The following is a 15,573-nucleotide window of genomic DNA, read 5'->3' on the forward strand; positions in this document are numbered from 1 at the left end:
GAAACCCACTTGTCAACATTTTAGATGGGTACATGGGTACGAGGGCATGGGTTATACGATCTCATATCCGTACCCTCTCTATCCGATGGGTATGATATTTTTTTATTTAAGTACCCATGAGTAAATTTGTGTCCCATACCCTTACTCTAATAGAGTTTTTACCCGTAGGGTACGCGGGTAATGGGTAACCATTGCCTTCCCTAAGCAGGGTACGTAGGTGCGTGGGCGCACACTTGTCCAGTCATGCCGACTGCCAGACTGCCTCGTGATCCGTAAATTTGTTGGATCCTGTACAAGGGCACAACAAATTTTAAGTTTTAGTTTCTGAAACTTACATTTTTTTCGGTCGCTTGTACCAAGTTTTGGGAGTTGAAACTTAATGAAATGTTTAACACTTGTCAAAATGTATTCAAAATGAATCTCATTTGAAAGCCCTTGTCACCAGACACGAATATGCAAATGAAACATAACTTAAAAGATATAAAAGATTGAAAATCAAAAGCTAGAAGAAAAAAGGGGGCTGCCTGTCCAGTCCATGCGTGCTACAAATCCCCTCCCCACTTATCACAACATGCATGCTAATTGCTTGATGGTTGTGTTTAGAAAGTATAACGACCATCTCATCACTAGCTCAACATATTTGACTGTTGTTCTTGGAAAATATAAGGACCTTTTATCACAAGCTTCATTTTCTTTTCATGATCCATACTACGAATACTTATAGCATCTCTAATCGAACCCAGCCCCTCAAAAGCCTCCTCAAACCTTTACTGATCAAATTTGAGGAGGTAAGAAAAAGTGGTTCCTAACCGAACTTCTAAAACTTAACTCCTAAAATAAATTTCCACACAATTTCATTTCCAACACAAATTTAAACTAATCTATTGTATAATTTAATAAAGGTAGCACATCATATATAGGATAATTAGATGATTTATTACTACATCAAATATGTTGACAACTTTAAATTAGTTGTCGTCACCGGCACGACTGCAGAACGCCTCGAAGTCATTCGAGACGATATTGGGATAACACCCCACCACCACTGCAACCAACACCACTGAAGCCACCACCGTAGTGTCCGACCTCATCGTCATTGCTGCTACGACGAGCAGACGAATTCTTCTCATCGTTGGATATGCCGTCCCAATTCATGTCATCCTCCTTGGACTCTAACCATGCTTGGTTCTCAACGATGAGCTCTGGTTTATTCACGATGAGCTCGGCCATATATGCCTTATTAATGCGCTCGGACTCGACATAGTTCACAGTCTTGCGATTCCCCGTCTTCTTGCTGCACGAGAGCAGCCTAAGACCCAGTTCTTTTTGGTGGCTGTCAAAATAAGCGGCTCCTCCCTAGCTTATTCTAGAAGCCACTCTCAGATTTTTTTGGGGGGGCTTCTAAACTAGTTAACCTTACTTAACTAGTTCAGAAGCACAAAAATATTTTAGGGCGGCTTCTACAACAAGTTGGGGAGGGGCCACCATAAGCTGTCAAAAGAACAGGGCCTAACACGAGGCTCGACATAGTTTGGGGCGCGACTGACAAGGGGAAATTTAGCTTGGACCGGCTGCTGTAGTAGCGGATTTGTCCTAAAATCGTACATGCGCACCACATGCTCTACCACCGCGAGTCTGTTGAGCCACCACTTCTCCCGCGTGTCCGAATTCTAGATCTTCGCCACCCAAGTGCCCCAAGGCCGATGTTGCATGCAGCGATGGCTGCGACATGAACCTTGGCGGCGAGCGCTCGGGGTGCATGCGGCCTTCATGAGCTGATGCTGCACGGTCCTGTTCCGGGTGAAACGTGGCTCGTGGTAGCCCTCCTCGTCAAAGATCTCGCGCGGCGGTGGCGGCTCGATTTGTCTATTTAGGCAGCGGGCGGCGATTGAATAGAAGTGAGGCAGGGGCCACTGGGTGCCGGAGAGGGTGCGTGTTGGCCGCCAGATGCAAAAACAGCGGCGCCGACGTGGATCCGTTTGAGCAGGGCAGAGAGGCGGCCGCGCAAGGGAGGGGTTTATTTTTGCTAAGAACTACTTTTGGCCGCTCAAAATCGAGAGGTGGCCGACGTGCCTCCTAAATTTCTTGAGCAGCTAAACCAGTTGAGGGTAGATTTAACTCCTCAAAAGGAATTGTTTTTTAAGGAGGTAAGCCCTCTTGAGGGTTGGGCTAGAGACACTCATAGCTACTAGTATTGCTGTATTAAGAACCCTTATTAGTCCAGAAAGACTATAAACAATGGTGGAAAGCTCATGCCCGGAAAAAACATGGACACCGATGGAATCACATCAAAAGAGGTTCAAACATAGAACAAATGAGATCAATACACTGTTCATCTCTCAAGTTGTTGAATAGTGTGGTTTTTGTCCCTTAACTTCAACAGCTTTTGAAAATAGATATATTTGGTTCCTTCGATCACCTGAACGCATTGTACTTCCCCCGTTCCTAAATATAGGTCTTTCTAGAGATTTCAATATGTGACTACATACGAAGCAAAATAAGTGAATCTACACTCTAAAATATATCTATATACATCTGTATGTGGTTTATAGTGGAATCTCTACAAAGACTTATATTTAGAAACGGAGGGAGTAGTTATTAAAATTCCAGTTGGCTAGCCAACTCATTCGACTAGGTTAGGTTTGGATGAGAGCGTCGATCGAGGTTAGATGCATATAATTACGTGGCACTCACTGCACAAGACATGTAGGTTGGAATCTTAGAAAAGTATCCTCTCTAGTAACCGACCTCAACTATGTTACAGACAAGAGTGTGGGTCAAGAACAACGATGGTACGAAACTGACAGCACAAGACACAGTCCAAGGAAAGCATTCCATGGAGGAATAGACTACCGTGACCCATTGTGTTGATAAGTATTCCATGGCTCTGATTATCGACCCATTCTACTAGGTTAGGCTTGGACGAGAGCGCGTGTGGTTGAGATCAGATGAAACAATCGTTCCACACTAGCTCCACAAGGTGCCTAGCTGGAAATTTATACTTACATTTGGACGGGAGCGTGGGTCAAGGTCCACAATGGTACGATCGACACTGACTGAACAAGACACCTCGGCCAAGGAAAACATTCTCTCTGGCCATTTAGCAGAGTTGGCTGTACAAGACCCTGCCTGCTCTACATTTGCACGTCTTGCTCTACTTAGTACGCACACGCTCTGCCCAACTTGGAGATATCTTCTCATCCTTTGCTCGGAAAGGAAGAATCACCAAAGTCCATAGCACCGCACCTGCATTCGACGATGAAGCCTTCGGCATGATTAGCACAGGTACAGGTGTCTCTAATTCCTTTTCTATCTTCCTTTTTTTTTTCTACTTTCTTTCAACATCTGAGAACTATTGTTTGAACTAATTTATGCAGCCAGCCATCTCTGGTGTGTGACGTCGTCTCTTCAGACATAATCTGCAAATTGAATTTGATTCTCTTTTTGAAGACTCAAAGATCAAATAAAACGGTATTGTTTCGTGCCTTCCGTATTACTCCATCTGATTCATATTAATTGCCGCGCACTTAATCCGTTTTCAACTTTGTTCTACTTCCGATTTCTGATTCAGATCCATCTGTGCATGGCTGTTTGAAAAAAACATAGTTCCAAGTTTTGAAGTATAATTCTCGTAAAAGAAATCATGTCCATTTTTGTCATTTAGGGAGGAGAATAGGGACAACCGCCCCCCCTCCTCTCTTAAACTGTTAAACACCATCTAGGGAGCTTCCTCTCATTTCCTTTTCCTCCCCCACACAAGGCGGCGGGTTTCCCTCCCTTCTCTGGCAAGGCCGCTGTTCCCTTATGGCTCCAGCCGCCATCTACGCGCAAAGAGGTGGAGGGGAACTCGGTTCTTCCTGCGATGTGTATTTTCTTTTCGTGTAGGTTTTCGTTCATTTGTCCCAACGGCGATGTTAAGCTGGCAGCAACATCGCGGAGATGGAATAAGTCCCTCCAGCCTCCTCCCCGTCCTGATGGCATTCGTTCCAACTTCAACAGTAGGCTTTAGAGGGTGTGGTCCCGTTGATCTGCGTAACCATATTTATTGGGTGATTTGATGGTGCCAATTATGGTGGTCGAAACAATCAAGCACATCGTTATATCTGAGAGAGCGTCAAGGTGGTACGGAAGTGCCTCCTTTCTTTGCCAGTCCTCAAATGGGTGTTCTTCCTCCCCGTTGCTGGTTCTGCGGCAGATCTTCAACAACATATTCACAGGGCGCGTCCCTGACTGACATACTTCAAGTATGCACTTTGGCCTACCTAGAAGCGGGAGGTTTCTATTGTGGTTCCTATATCCCATGGTGGCGTTTCTAGAGATTCTTTTGCATTTTTGAATCACTCCTTTCTAACGACAACTTCCCTAACAATGAGACCGGCGATTTCTTCGCGGGCTTGCTAGGAAGATGGAGGTGAAAGACTTTGTAGACAACAATATATTTTTTTAATTCTTGTTTGAGTCTTTCAGTGTATTCCTCTGCATACCTAAACGTTTCTTGGATATAATGAAATACCATGGGTGTTTCTTCTAAAAAAACACCATCAATTTTGCTTAGCACTCCAACCGTAGCCTCTAAAACATCCACATATTTTCTTCTTCTCTTTATTCATACAAATAATTATTGCAAAGTATTCTCCTACTTAAAAATATGTAAGTTTCTGTATTTCGCTCATTCCTTCGTCTAACATTTGTAACCCTTCTCGGTTTAACGCCCCGCTCCTACCCCCCTACACACCCTTCCATCTTGGTGATTGGATCCCACCAGACTAGCAAAACCTCTTCTCTTAGTCGTCGACTTCACTCCCTTGGTAATTGGATAGTGGTCTTGGCTTCGCTGACCTGGTGGCTTTGGCGTGTTCAGTCACAAGATTCCTCCTGACCAACATGGGCTTGCAAATGGTTGTCATCTTCCTCCACTCAATGGATACCATGGTGACGGGTTGGGTATGTTCATTGGCGGGCTTGAGGCTGCCTCCTGCTAGCTACTCCCTCCGTCATTGAAAAAGTGTACTTCCAACTTTGTTGGAGAGTCAAACTATCTCAAAATTTGACCGAGTTTGTGCAAAAATATATCAATGCTTGGGAAACCACATAGGTATATGACAAAAATATATTTTATCATGAATCTAATACTACTAATTTGATGGTGTAAATATTGGTCTATTATTGTATAAATACGGTCAAACATAATTTTTTTTGACTTTCTAACAAAGTTGGAAGTACACTCTGTCAAGGACAAAGGGAGTAGTGCTTATTTCTATTGACGGGGCTCCTCTTCCTCTTGGAGCGAGTGCTTCCGCATGATGACATAGAGAGTCGGGGTTGTTGATGGCGGACTTTGGTGCAACTTTGTGTACAAGTTCGGGTCACAAATATGGCAGTCGCGAGGCAAAGCACACACTCTCGGCGGTGACGGCATTGTATGCCAGTGAAGATTTTCTAAAATGTTTGAGTAGATTCGCGGGGCTCTTGAACAAGAACGTATTGTTCAACATTAATCGCCTCTTGTCTCCAATAGCCTTGAAATTTGCATGAAGCTTTTGGGGGAGTTGTTCCCAAGAGTACATCAATCTGGTAGCGATTGTTAGGTATCATGATCGAACCATCCCAGAGAGCTTGATAAGAAGGCTCTTGGCCATGGTGACCTTGTCTCCTACCACACTGGATGATGTGAACTGGGGTCCCGATCTTTGGATGAGTGGAGATAACAACGATTTTTCAGGATTTGACCCTTATGATCCTGCTACGAACCATACAGGGAGAACCATACATGACTAATATCCACGATAATCGCTGAACCAACTTTGTGGTGTTATCGACCGAGCCAACGGCGCAATCGATCTATCCATGAAGGATTTTTCCTGCAGGCAAATCGAAGAACATGCACATAAAAAAATAGTCAAACAATTTGAAATTGCAAATATGATAGATGAAATAAAATCTGACGAGACAAAATATTTGAGGTTCCGACAAGATGTATTGACGGTCGCACGAGCCACTACAAACAAATAAAAGTAGCAAAGGCTAAACTTCTCTAATCAAAACCCAGGCTTAAACCCTAAATATAGTTTTCTACATATAGGCAGTAAAAATCCTCTCCCGCAAGACAGCACCAGAGTCCAAGGATGTTTCGACTGCAGCTGTCATTGTTGTTGCAGGCTCGTGATGCCTAGCCCGCCATGGCCCACCATGTTGGATGCCGCCCATTCGTACATACTTCATCCGTCTCAAAATAAGTGTCGCTGATTTGGTATAATTTTGTACGAATAGTCTGCCTTCTTCCTCTCACAAGGACCCACGTTTGGAGCATGCATGGCTGCACCAAGTCAACCGCAGCATATGAATGGGTGTCATGGTTTTGGGTACCGGGCGGTAAATTCGGTTACCGCCCGGTAACCGCGTTTCTCGCTGCCCCACGATAATTAGGTATCTCGAGCAAAAAAAATCGAACTATTTGAAATTTTTGAATTTAAACTCCGAACATCTAGTTAAATCACATATATCTCTAGCTCAAACACAACCTTACTTGTGTCCTAGTGATAAGGATCTTCCTCCAGCAACGGCGCGTCATGTGTTTGAGGACAGCCGGCCGCATTTTTTCCTTTTTGATTTTTGAAGAATGCACGCCACACTATGCTGTAATTTCTTAAAAAATATGTGCGTGCGAAGGTCGAACTCGCGACCTGCAGGTGCGTGGCATTGGATCAGAACTGTTACCACTGCGCTAGTACTACAGCTGTGTACATTTTGTGCTCCAAACTTATCTATTCTAGTCTTAAAAATTTCGAATTCAAATTTGAATTTTAAATTTCGCTCGAATTTTTGTCGGTATTTCATGGTTACCGCGGTAACCGAGTTTACCGCCCCCCCACGAGAAAAATGTTCCATTCGGAATCCAAAACCTTGATGGGTGTACACACAAGCATGTATGTGTACATATACACAAACAACCATATCTTGACACGTGGTTTGTATAAATTTCTGATATTTCACCTGTAAAATATATTTGTGTTGATTTTTTCGTCATAACTGAGGTAGCTATGTTCACATCACTGGACACAACGACTTCATACATGCAAGTGAACTGGGGGTCGACATCACCCTCATAGTAGGTCTGTAGGGATGTGTGTTGAGTGAAACTTTTATGACCAATGTTTTGCTTCAAGTCTAGGGCTAAGAGGACTCCGTTGGTCAGCCATGTTGGCGACTTCACTTCTTAGAGGGGGACTTTGGTGCCCAGACATAGATGTAGACGCGCATGTTCCCTCAAGTCCTAATGGGGCGCCTATCGCACGCACAATGGCCAAGGCGGCTTTGCGCTAACGTCGAATCTTGACTTGAGCACCTCCGCCTCTGAAGCCTCCGGTAGTGTGAGAGGTCTTGCGTGTGCAATTATTTCTTTTATTCGCCATCGTTCCTCCTCGACCAACTAGAGAATTCACCTACACTTCCTCCCTTGACGCGCCACACTCTTGTGTATGTTGAAGGTGAATCTCATCCACTTGAGTTGTCATGTAGTTCGGTGTCCGTCTTGCCATGACTATTGTAGCCGCTTGTCACACACATAAGTTAGCAACCTATCGCAGGAGCACTACCAGGCGAACCAAGTCAGCCTGGAATGCTTACAGTCGTGCTTGCATTGTTCCACCTTCATGCTCATGTCTGCGGCATATTGCCTCAGTGCTCCAACTTCCTCCTTGTTGAAGATGACTTGGGTAGATCCTTCCGAGCTGGCAACCTGCGCGTCAGTGGATAGTTCAAACACATCGTTGGTTGCATGAGCATCAATGCGTGTTGCACGTCATGTCGAAGCCCTTGTAGGTGACGGCGTGTTGAGTTCTCGCCATCGTCTTGATTGGCCCCCGCTTATTTCACACCATCTTCTTGTTACCCAGCCCGAGCCTCTAGGAGAATGCACGAGATGCGTGTCGATTGGTCTCCCTATCGCTCTATGTTCCCCACGTTGTCCGCGATTGTCGTGGTGTCCTGGTCACAGTACTTATTGCTAGATTCCCATAGATGGCGTCAATTGTCATAGGATCAAGGCTTGTAGCGCCTCCACCGGTGTACGAAGACCGTCGCGGGGTGTGCGTGAAATTTGAGGCGGAAAAAAACTTGTCGGCCCCTTGCACGAGGAAACATGCACGCAACAGGAAAGTTATGAACATGGCAAGACAAAGACACACAACTCCATATTTCAAATTTGAAACCTTGGAATAGAGGAGGAGCTCCTGTATTTATACGGAAAGGATGGAGGTGTGAAATTACAAATTTACCATCAGGCCTCTTTACGTTGCCACCTCTAGCTGCACTAAGAGCATCTCCAACGGCCGCACAAAAATCTCGCGCCCAATAGAAGTTATAGCGTGCCACTTTAGCACTTTTAATGCGCCGGGACCAACATTCTTTAGCAGACACCCAAAGACACGCGCCCAAAAAGCAGACAGTGTAAATTATGAAGCGCGCGCAATCCAGAGCCCAAAATATGTTGCGCGCAATAGCGTCTTTCAGCGCGCGCCCAAAACTTTTTAGCGCTACAACATCTGCTGGAGCTGCTGGGCGCCCAAAAAAATGAATTTTTAGTGCGCGGAGCTCTATTTGGGCGCCTGTTGTCAATTGCAAAAAACCACCACATTTGCGGCTAGGTTTGCGGGAAACCACCAACTCGTTAATCCGTTGCAGAAAACACCAAAAAATCTGTTAAGTCGTTGCAAAAAGCACTGATTGGATGATTTGGCCCGTTTAATCACTTTCTTACAAGTGGGGCCAGATTGTAAGGAGTTGACATAGAAAAAAATAACACACAACCCCCTGGATCTAAAAATCAAAAGCAATCAGACCCCCACCTTGCCCCCACACGCACGCGCCGACCAGCGTCTTGGCGCGCTCGAGCCCAATCCTCGCTGATCCAATCGGGACCGGAGGCCAGCGCCGCCGCGGCCTGGGCGAGCAGTGCGAGCAGCGGCGGAAGCGCGGGGACACGACCACGAGCAGCAGCGGCGGCGCGACCGCGAGGCGGCGGTGCGGCCGCGAGCGTGGTGGCGCCGGAGCAATCAGAGGCGAGCCGCCGTGTCTGGAAACAAAGCGCAGCCGCGCTCAGGTCGAGCACGAGCGGTAGAAGCGGCGCCCAGCACAGGCTCCTATAGCGGCACGGCGACGCGGAGGCAAGCCGCGCTGGCCGCGCTCAGCTCGAGCGCGAGCAGCGGAAGCGGCGCGAAGACACGGGAGCAAGCAAAGGCGAGCCGCCATGGCAGGATGCAAAACGCATCCGCGCTCAGCTCGGGCGCGAGCAGCGCAATCGGCGCGGCGGCGCGCAGCATAGGCTCCTGCAACAGCGCGGCGGCGGAGGCGCGGGGCTGCCGGAGGGCGTCGCCATCACGACCCGCATGCTATGGAGGCGGTTCGCAGTGCAGCCGTGGACGCCGGCCGCCTCCTCGTCCTCCCCCGAGGCGTGGCCCTCTCCGTCGCCGACGAGGCCGGCCGCCTCCTCTACGAGGGCAGCAACGCGGAGTGGACAGGGCGTCGGTGTTCCACCGGGGGCTGATTGCTTTTGTTTTTTTAATCTAGGGGAGTATGTGTTATTTTTTTTGTTAAATCAATTCCTTACAATCTGGCCCCACTTGTAAGAAAGTCATTAAACGGGCCAAATCATCCGATCAGTGCTTTTTGCAACGACTTAACAGATTTTTCGGTGTTTTCTGCAACGGATTAACGAGTTGGTGGTTTCCTGCAAACCTAGCCGCAAATGTGGTGGTTTCTTGCAATTGACTCGAGATGCTCTAATACCCACGAGGGCAATTCAGTCCTTTCATCAGATAATATCCCTGGAATATAATATGGGTCCCGCTCCATGCCAAAGCTCCTTTTTTTCTCCGGGTGCCAAAGCTTCCTGTTGGTGTGAGGTGAGCTTCCCGCAGGTACGGAGTCGATGCTCCGTGCATGACAACACTCATAGTCGTCATGTGATGATGGGTGGACGACGGATGCTCCACGTAGGTGCGTGGCAACGTTTCCGTGGATGTGCAACGGGATGCTCATGTAGGTGCATGACGGACGTAGGTGCGTGGCAACGTTTCCGTGGATGTGCAACGGGATGCTCATGTAGGTGCATGACGGACGTAGGTGCGTGACAACGTTTCCGTGGATGTGCAACGGATGCTCATGTAGGTGCACGACGGACGCGGCCAAATTCACTGTATTGACAGTTCTCAAAAAATCAAGCCAGATCTAACCCTGGTTCGTAAAAAAATCGGATCTGACCCTTTTTTCTACCGCCACTGTTCTTGACAGAAGAATAGCACATCCTACCACTGGGGTCTCTGGCAGTAGGACTTACCTGCGCCGTCACGCCCCGTTTAGTGTGGAAAATATCCTACCATCAAGGTCCTCGACGGTATGGACATGCATGCAATTATTACAGGGGCATGCCTGCAATAAAACAAAGGTGAAAAGCCTACCGCCAAGGCCCATGGCGGTAGAGTAACACCACCTACCGCCAAGAACCATGGCAGTAAGGGCTTTTCCACACCAAACAGGCGTGACGACGCCGGTAAGTCCTGCCGCCAAAGACCCTGGCGGTAGGTTGTGCTACCATACCGCCAAGACCAATGACGGTAGAAAACGAGTCAGATCCTGAAATTTTTATGAATTAGGGTCAGATCTGGCTGAACTATTTGAAAAGGGTCAAAAGAGCCAAATCGGCCGACGGACGTTGCATGTGTTAACGTCCCCTTTAGCTTCGGGCGGACGCCTCATGTGTTGGTCGGAGATTTCTCAACAAGAGCATGTCACATGTGGAAGGGCTCTCGCTCAATGGATCAAAAGTACACCGAGGATAACAGGCTCATTACTCTGTAGCTGGCATCCAAACTGGCCGACCGACGGTTTGATCAGTGCTTGGTCACAAAAAAGCATGACCTAGCCGGCCTACTCAAACCGTCCATGGATGTCCGAGCTGACCGGCACCCCTCAAACCCAGCTCAAATCTAAAACGGCGCGCCCGTCACATCGAACCAGCCACCCTAGCTTCAACATAGACACGCGATCCGGTCATCCAAACATGTGCATCAAATAGGCATCAAATCCGAACAACAGTAATGAACTAGGCGGACCTAGAGGGCAAAGCACATGGGTTGTGAGGACATGTGGTCTAACTAACAGTGGGCCAAGCAGACCTCCACATGATGTCCAGACTCCCCCAAAGCTTCCCCAAGTTTGCTTCTGGTTTAGTGAAATTCGAAAATGGCGCGGACGTTCGGGGCACCCCGTTGGAAAGAAGAAAGTGTCCAAACCACGTGATCCAGACCTTTACGGACGTTTTGAAGCACCGGGTTAGAAATACCCTAATTCTTGAGGGGCGGCGGATCCAAGTAGCTAGGAGACTGCTCCCCAACACATATGATCATCAAAAAGGCAAAAACCCATAGCCACACTTGAGTCAAGTTGCGTGGATACTTCAGAAAGCGCACGTATCCAGTTGGATACTGCCCTAATACTCGGATACTACCCTGCTATGGCCCGATATGTATCCCGTAAGTATCCCTAGATTTTTTTGATTTAAAAAAAGAGAATAATGTTTGATACTCCTGGGATACTACTGTGATACGTTTTGGATACCTGAAACCCTTGTTCGACGTGCAATCCCCGGCCCTCAATAGTAAAGGTGCACCTTCTAAAGATTCCATGACTGTCAATGTTCTTGTTCAATTGAAAGGTATGTAAGAGAGAGTCGATGTACTAATTGGAGCAACAAAACTAGGGAAATCTCACTGCCAATTAATGGAAGTGGACCAAGTGTAAGAAAAGAAAGGAGGTAATCCTATTAAGGCATGCTTTGACCTAGAAGCTCCTTTTTTCATATTTTTAATAATTAATATATGTAATATCTATATATAAGCATATCCCCGTATCCAGAAAACTGGCGTATCAGACGTATCCCCGTATCGCGTATCCAATATGTATCCAAGTATCTGATACGTATCCAGGTATCCAAATATATCCGCATATCCAAGTATCCAAGATACTTGTCAGCACATCCATGACATTACTTCGCCACTACATAAAACACAATTGTTACAAAGTTACCTCACTAGCTAGGATTTCCAACATTTGATAAGATGTGTTTTCTCTTTATGTAGATTTGATTTGCCCAAAGAAGTCACAGTTATTCAACACTGAAGCTTGATTTTTGGAACTATTTTTGCTAGTAAAATATTGAGGTCAAACAGTGTGAAGAGAAATGGCGGAGGCAGCTCTTCTTCTTGTCACCACAAAGATCGGAGTAGCTGTGGCAAAGGGAGCACTGAGCTACACTGGACTTCCAAAGAAAGCTGGGTATGTTGCAGAACTCCCAAGTAACATGAGAGTGATAAAGAACGATCTTGAGCTTATCCAAGCATTTCTCAAGGATATTGGCAGGAAAGGTTGGACAGATCGAGTCCCTGAAATTTGGATAGGGCAAGCCCGAAGATTGGCGTATGAGATGGAAGACATTGTGGATCAGTTTATTTATGTGGTTGGTAAACACCACCACGAAGCGGCATGGTGGGGTTATGTGAAGAAAATCGTGAAGAAACCCAAGTCTCTGCTTACACTGGATGAAATTGCTACCGCTCTTAATATGATAAACCGAGAGCTTATACAGCTTAAACAAAATAGAGACTGGTTTCAACCAATAATCGATGTGAGTGATGTTCCTGCAACAAGTTATGACATCCAACACCAACAGTACCTTCCTGGATATGATTACTCAATCTCTGATAATGAGCTTGTAGGATTAGAAAAAAATAAAGATGACTTGATGAAGTCACTGGATTTGGGAGTTTCTTCAAACCTACAGATCTCTGCTGTGTGGGGTATGGGTGGCATTGGGAAAAGCACTCTTGTCAATCATGTGTTTACGGCGTCCAATTTTGACTGCAAGGCATGGGTTTCTGTCTCTCAATCATATAAGCTAGATGATATTTGGAGAAGCATGATGAATGGAATCAAATCTAAAGAGGAGAAAGAATTTGATGCTGAGAAGATGAGCAGCATAGAGCTGACAGATAAATTGAAGGAAATCCTAGGGACAAAGAGATACTTGATCGTACTGGATGATGTGTGGGCAGCCAAAGTTTTTTTCGAAATTAAACATGTTTTTGTTGATGAGCACATGGGAAGCAGAATAATAATCACAACAAGAACTAAGGAAGTTGCAGCAGCTCATGATGGCTGCATGATCGAAGTGGAGCCTCTTGACGAGAAGAAGGCATGGCTTTTATTTTGTAGGAAGGCATTTCCAAGAATTGAAAACCACATCTGCCCCAAAGAGTTACATGAGTATGCTAAATCCATTGTGGAGAAGTGTGGTGGTTTACCGCTAGCTCTTGTGACCATAGGGAGCATACTGTCTCTTAAAGTCAAAACTGTTACAGAGTGGAGGCTATTTCATGACCAGCTTATCTCGGAGCTACACAACAATGACAACCTAAGTCGTGTGCAGAATATTCTGAATCTAAGCTACAAATACTTGCCTGACTATTTGAAGAATTGTTTCCTGTATTGTGCCATGTTCCCAGAAGACCACATGATCCACAGAAAAAGATTGATTAGAATGTGGCTTGCAGAAGGGTTTATTGAACAAATTGGAAATTGCAGTTTAGAAGATGTTGCTGAAGGTTACCTGACACAGCTCGTTCAACGAAGCATGCTTCATGTGGTAGAGAGGAACAGTTTTAACAGGATCAAATGTGTTCGAATGCATGATCTTGTGCGTGAATTGGCCATTTTCCAGTCCAAGAGAGAGAGTTTCGGTACAACTTATGATGATAGTCATGGGGTGATGCAGGTGGAGTCAGATTCTCGTCGTTTGTCAGTGCTCCAATGCAAAAATGATATTCAACCAAGCATAGGTCAATGCAGGCTTCGTACCTTCATAGTATTTAGCACCAGCAAGACATCATCTTCATTGTTTCAGTCAGAATCTAAATACCTTGCTGTGTTGGAGCTATCAGGATTACCTATTGAGACTATTCCAGACTCAATTGGTGAGTTATTCAACCTTAAATATTTGGGCCTTGACAAGACCGATGTGAAGATACTCCCAAGATCTGCCGTGAAGCTTCACAACTTAGAAACACTGAGTCTTCAAGATACAAACTGTCTGCATCTCCCTCGAGGGTCTGAAAAACTAAAGGGATTGCAGCACATTTTTATGTATAAAGTGCTGGATAAAGCATTCTCGGTTACCAACAGTGTTGAACCTATGGAACCGTTTGACGGACTGTGGAGTTTGAAGAACTTGCATACCCTGAAGGCCGTTCGAGCTAGTGAAATTTACGTTGCAAAACTAGCAAATTTATCTCAGCTGAGGACCCTTAGCATTATAGGGGTAAGGAGCATCCACTGTGCACAGCTGTGTGACTCTCTGTGAAAGATGCACCAGCTCTCACTATTAGAAATAGTAGCAAGCAACGAAAATGAGGTGCTCCAGCTTGAAACTTTGACACTGCCAAACCCTCTTCAGAAGCTCATTTTTGCAGGGCGATTTTCGGAAGGAACTTTGAAATCTCAATATTTCTCAAACCATGGAGATGCACTTCACACGATATCCCTATACTGTTCCCAGCTCGTGGAGAACCCATTTCCACGCCTCTCTGAATTTTTTAGTTTGACCAAAATATTTCTTAAAAGGGCGTATACTGGACAAGAGCTAAACTTCCATCCAGGGTGGTTCCCGAATGTGAAGGTTATTTTCTTGATGGATTTGCCACACGTCAACAAAATACACATACACGAGGGAACTTTGGTCCTCCTTGAAGAACTTGTGATTAGTAACCTTGAAGAACTGGAGAGCATCCCTACAGGCGTTGAATATCTGAAATCCCTCAAAGAGGCATTCTTTCTTAAAATGCATCCTAATTTCGAAAGGAATTTTCCAACGACAAAACTAAATCATGTCCAGACAGCCCGCTACAGTATACGGTAACTGAAACACCCTCAGCTAGCCAATATATTATGTTTGCACTTTTCATGCCATGTGATGCGTGCTCAATCACCAGTACCAAACTCTAGCTTTTGGAGCTGATGAAATTTCGTTCTGTTGCAGATCCGAAGTGGCATGAGCCTTTCTTGGGTGGCTGGGGTTTGCAGTCATTATCGTCGGCGAGGGAGCTGTATACATCTCTGTTGTGCAATGGAGAGTTATGGGACAAGTGTCATTTTTCTTGCTATTATCATTTCTGCTTATTCAAACAAGAACAACTGGTTTGTAATAAGGCATGGGAATTATTTCTGTTCTTGCCATCCATATTGATTTTACAGTATTTATGTTTAGTGGTGCTAAGCTACTGCTTCGAGATAATTATTATGTATTTTTACATAGTGATTCATGTAATAATGTTGAAAACTTCAGTTACTTTCTCGACACATGTTCAATACTAGAAAACGAACCTTATTTGCCACTGCATGCCATGCCCCAGTGCAAAGCATCAGAACATTTTGATCATCGTTCGCGGCTGCTGAGGTTCAGAACTTCACAGTCCAGTGTCTTTTAGCTCTTGTCTGGAGAAATATATGCTTTATGACATGTAA

The 15,573-nt window shown here is 45.6% G+C and overlaps 1 pseudogene; it reads left to right on the top strand.

The window, feature by feature from the left end:
- Positions 1-3,119: 3,119 nt before the first annotated feature.
- On the top strand, positions 3,120-15,403 carry LOC123187122 (disease resistance protein RPM1-like; annotated as a pseudogene).
- Positions 15,404-15,573: the final 170 nt, after the last annotated feature.

This window comes from Triticum aestivum, chromosome 2A (assembly GCF_018294505.1).
Source record: "Triticum aestivum cultivar Chinese Spring chromosome 2A, IWGSC CS RefSeq v2.1, whole genome shotgun sequence".
Classification (NCBI taxonomy): Eukaryota; Viridiplantae; Streptophyta; class Magnoliopsida; order Poales; family Poaceae; genus Triticum; species Triticum aestivum.